The sequence below is a fragment of the Apis dorsata genome, unplaced genomic scaffold, assembly GCF_000469605.1.
Source record: "Apis dorsata unplaced genomic scaffold, Apis dorsata 1.3 scaffold_98, whole genome shotgun sequence".
In the NCBI taxonomy this organism is placed as follows: domain Eukaryota; kingdom Metazoa; phylum Arthropoda; class Insecta; order Hymenoptera; family Apidae; genus Apis; species Apis dorsata.
Genome location: NW_006263396.1, coordinates 933653 through 938456, shown reverse-complemented (window position 1 = coordinate 938456; position 4804 = coordinate 933653). Strand labels below are relative to the sequence as shown.

Here is a 4804-nt window from a genome sequence, read left to right as displayed (position 1 = left end):
TAAATCCTTTCATAAAAAAAAAAAAAAAAGAAAAACGAAGTTTTACTTTTATACAAGCTGTATCACAGTCATGTGACACGTCGCGTTAATTAAATTCCACAACGGCTTTTTTCTGGCGTGAATACATAAGTGACTCATTGATCGTCCGATCTTTCATCGAACTCAGCCCGGGAAGCAGGGGGCACTGATCTTCAACTCGTTCAACAACACTGTGGCATTGCCTGAATGCCATGGTCAGTGACCGTGAGATCAAGAATTTAAATTCTATGCTGACTCGTCTACTCTTTCTTTTGTGTTTTATTGTCCAGAATTTCTTGGCTATACCGGCATTATAAAATGAAAAAAATTTCTTTCCAACTATTATTTATTGAAAATGCATTTTTTGAAAGATGTCAATTTACTTTTTAACAAAGAATTGATACTATCTCTTAAATAATTATAAGCTATATTGTTACTCCTTTGAAAATTGATTTTTTTAAAATAAGAAAATATTATAATAAAAAATATATTGATATTATATTTTTAGAAATATTGTTTCCTTCCCTGTTCTCTTTTTTAGACAAAGCAAAGTATTTTAAATAAATTTTAAATTTTAAGACATATAACATATAAATTATATTAAATATTTTTTTGAAGCATATTATTTTTATAGACAACCATATTTTTGAAAACTATTCACGCTTCTTATAAACTTGCTTGTTCCCTGTTCCAATTAAACTGCGGTTTCTGAACCACACTGTACAATGCTTTAACAAATCCCAAGCTCAGTTGCTAGTTCCTTTTTCAAACCGCATTTCTATGCCTAACCGTGGCTATGGAGACGTTACTTTTAATTCTGAGAAGACACGTTCCACTTCCTCTATTTCCTGCATCGCGTTACTACTTTTCAAGCATTTTTCATCCATCCGGTTTATACGCGCGGATAGCAACTCCACTCTATTCGTTATGTTTCTCTCTCTCTCTCTCTCTCTCTATATATATATATATATATATATATATACATGTGTGTATGAAGGGAGGAGAGAGGTCTGTATTACACACAATACATGTGTATATGCGTTTTGTTCAGTGTAGTCGCGGTGACTTGCTCTGCTTTGAAACTCGACACCTCTTTCGTTAAACACCAGGGACGGCCGTACGTGGGCAACGTAAACATAAGAGAACATATACAGACAAATGTACGTACATGCAGATATGCATATCAACACTAAAAAGACAAAACGGTCGATCCGCGAACGGCAACAACCGATGTCACAGCCTAGAAATATTTGACGTCCAGTACTTTGTTAATGAACTGCATTTCAAATGTACGATTCATATTCAGTAAGGATATTTTTAACTACAGACTTTTGTTAGAAGTTTTATTTAAGTAGTACATAACATATTTTAAAAACTGGCTAATCTGTTATGGATATCTGCATGATTACAAAATTTGTTTTGCAAAAATATTAAAATAAAATAATGTTGGCTTCGATAAAAATAAATATGTTTTTAGTAGATATTATATAATCTCTCATTTTGATACATAATAAGTTGTTATGAATAATTCTCTTATTTTTGATATAATGAATATTATGAAATTTGTTTCATGAAAATAGTTGTCTTTTTTATTATGTATTATATCTTTTCGAAATTAAAAATTTAAAAATTAATAAAAAATATATTACTTCACGAAAATTACATTTGATTTTAATTTCTTTTTAAAGAAAAATATTAATTTACCGAAAAATGAAATTATATTAAAAAAATTATATTAAAAATCTCTATTTATAAAATTCTTTACAATTTAAAAATATACAAAAATCACGTATATTATGGAATAAATTTAACAAACAAAGCAATACTTTATTCCGCAGTATAAAATATCACTTAGTTTTATATGGAAATTTACATGCGATATTTACAACATCAAAAAAGAATATGTTATAAGATTTGGAACAAGATTTAAGAGAAAAATTTACACCGAAAAAGAAACCAGTTCAAGATAAAATCTATTCGAGGTCAAAAAAGCAATTGAAGTGTAATCTTACGGGAATTAATGTCGAGATTGTATGTACGTTAGGTTCGGTCGCGGTCAAGATTAGGAAGCACCTGGAACGATTTTAAGGGCATGGTAATAATCGTAAATGTTCGTTGCTTCAAGTCGTAAACGCAGGTAATTCAAACGCAAAAGAGTGTCATGCCATTCTGTCTTAAAGTTCATCGCATTCCATACTCCGCGAATATTATCAAGTGAATTAAATTATTCCTTATATATATATAGACTTATCGGGTACAAAAATGATAATGCAAAAACTGCAAAGATAAATAAAATAAAAAAAAAAGAAATAAAGAATGCGAAATGATTTGTCCGTTTTAAAACTGAAATGCATTTAGTTGATATTTTAATATTAGAATTCCAAGAATATCAAATTATAGATATATTTCTAGATATATTTGATATATATATATATATCAAATATATCTAGAATTATATTATAAATTTGAATATATATTATTTTTTAATATGTTTTATTTTAAATATTCTTTCATAATTCAGTATTTATTTCTAATAGTATTTATTCTAATCATTTCATCAAATTTGATATCATTATTAATATGTATTTATATATACAAAAGCATGCGTACAATAACCTATCAATAAGTTTTTCTTATTAATAATTAATTCAAATAATGCAATTTTTGAATTTAATTCAATAATTTTAGAGTTGAAGTATTCGCAGACTTTTGAATTTTCATCATATGCCATATGTAGCTTTCAAACATATTTATTCGATAATTAATTGATTTACATTATCATATATACAAATTCTTTTGATAAAAATTTATTTATATTACGATGAATAAATCATTCAATCCCTTAATCAATTAAGTTCTACCGTTTCATATAATATCACATACATTTTATATGTATATACAATAAAAATCATCGAATCGATTAAAAAACTACATCATCTGAATTAATATAGCTGGTATTCTTCAACCTTTCACACATTATCATCATCAAGCTTGGCATTTACGCGACTTGTTGCATTGACCTACTCAAGCTATGGCCGATTAATACGCGCCATTATTGTTTTCACGTTCACTAACCTCCCATGACGCAAATGTACGTCATTCTATGGATTTCATGAACTCCAATTTTGAGCAATGCGCGAAATAGAGCTTTACTTTCATCAAGTATCAAGGTTCTATCAAGGTCGCTAAAACAATGCGATTGCTAATATCTCTACGTATATAATTAAAGCTATGAGCATTTAATTTCCTAATTTATCAGAATTTTTTGGTATATTGAGTATAACATACTACCAATCGATAAATAATCTAATCTAATGAGAAAGAATTATAGGGGTCAAGGTAACTAGGTAACTAAAAAATCTACCTAAAGTACATAAATAGTACATAATTCTAAGTAATACATAATATAAAAATATATATAATAATTGAATAAATTAATAAACTAAAATGATAATAAATTTAATAAAAAAAATCATAAATATTATTAATTAATATTAAGAATTTTATATTAATACATACTCTTTTTATTTTATTTTATAATACATTCTAATTGAATTAATCTATAAAAATAAACTATTTCAAAAAAATTAGAGAAAAGAAAGTGTTCTATATTCGATGCACACGGCGCTTGCTCGTTTAAGGGTCAAAGGACGAGTTGAGGGCGTATACGAAAGCGTCCCCGAAGCATCGATCGTACTACTCAACAAAAATTTCATGCTCGGCTTCCTAATTCGAACGTAAAATGAGGTCGATATCGTTGTAAGTTAGGCAAAGCATCGTTAAATACGCATATATACGATAATCATTTTTCAAGTAAACACCGTTATATATAGCAGTCAGAATCATCGAGGAAAACACACTTCCTATTTACGTATAATACATGTAAGCGAATCAACGAATACGACGAATACATAGTGATGCGCGCAGTTAGTCAACCAGTTTCACTCACCATTTAAATCGCCCAAGGTCCGTGGAATTTAAATCTTAATCAGCGCCAGGAAGACGCCGTATATATGCTGGAAGGTCGTACACGTTTCACAAGAGAGATGAGAACGAGGAGGGAACGTTGAAACAAGAATATCACACTGGCACGATGCACAAGTTCACCGACTTCCTCGTTTGAATCGTGCACAGAATCTAGACGTCGCTTTCGGTCACGACGACGTCACACGCAACATATTACGCTATCCTCCTTAACGCGTACCGAGACGAGGCCAGAACACAAGAGAACAAGGCCGTCGGACGCGAGTCAGCCAGTAAAACGTGTTGATGCACAAAACAGAAATAATAAAAGAGAAAAAGAAAGAGAAAAAAAAAACAACAAAAAAGACGTGATGAATACACTATATGTTCGACACGAAAAACGCGACGTACGCTCCGCGAAGCGGAACACTAGTAATAACGGACACTATGATAGATCCGCGTTTTCATCTCACTTCTTTCTTGGTGAGAACGAACGAACACTTATGGTTTCTTCTTTCTGTGGCGCGTTTTATTTCGTCGATCTGTCGTATAATACGGATCACATTGATCTTTGCGAACTGTACGCGTTTTGATGTCACAGTTCACGGGAGGATCTTATTTCTTAATTTGCAGATTAGTCGTCCTCGCCACGAATGTATTCTTCGATTATATATATGTATATATTTATATTTATATATATATATATATATATATTACTAGTGGCAGTGATTATAAGAGGAGAGGGTGCTACGCACAGTAAGTGCTGAAAAGCACCTCCCCCGTTAAAGGCTTTCACGCAACTGACGCGACTGGCGCGAAGGGC

General features: G+C 30.7%; 1 protein-coding gene across 2 annotated transcripts in view; it reads right to left on the bottom strand.

Annotated features, from left to right (window-relative positions):
• Nucleotides 1-4804, bottom strand: part of LOC102674998 (histone demethylase UTY-like) — an 82625-nt gene that overhangs the window by 57305 nt on the left and 20516 nt on the right. The window lies entirely within an intron of this gene.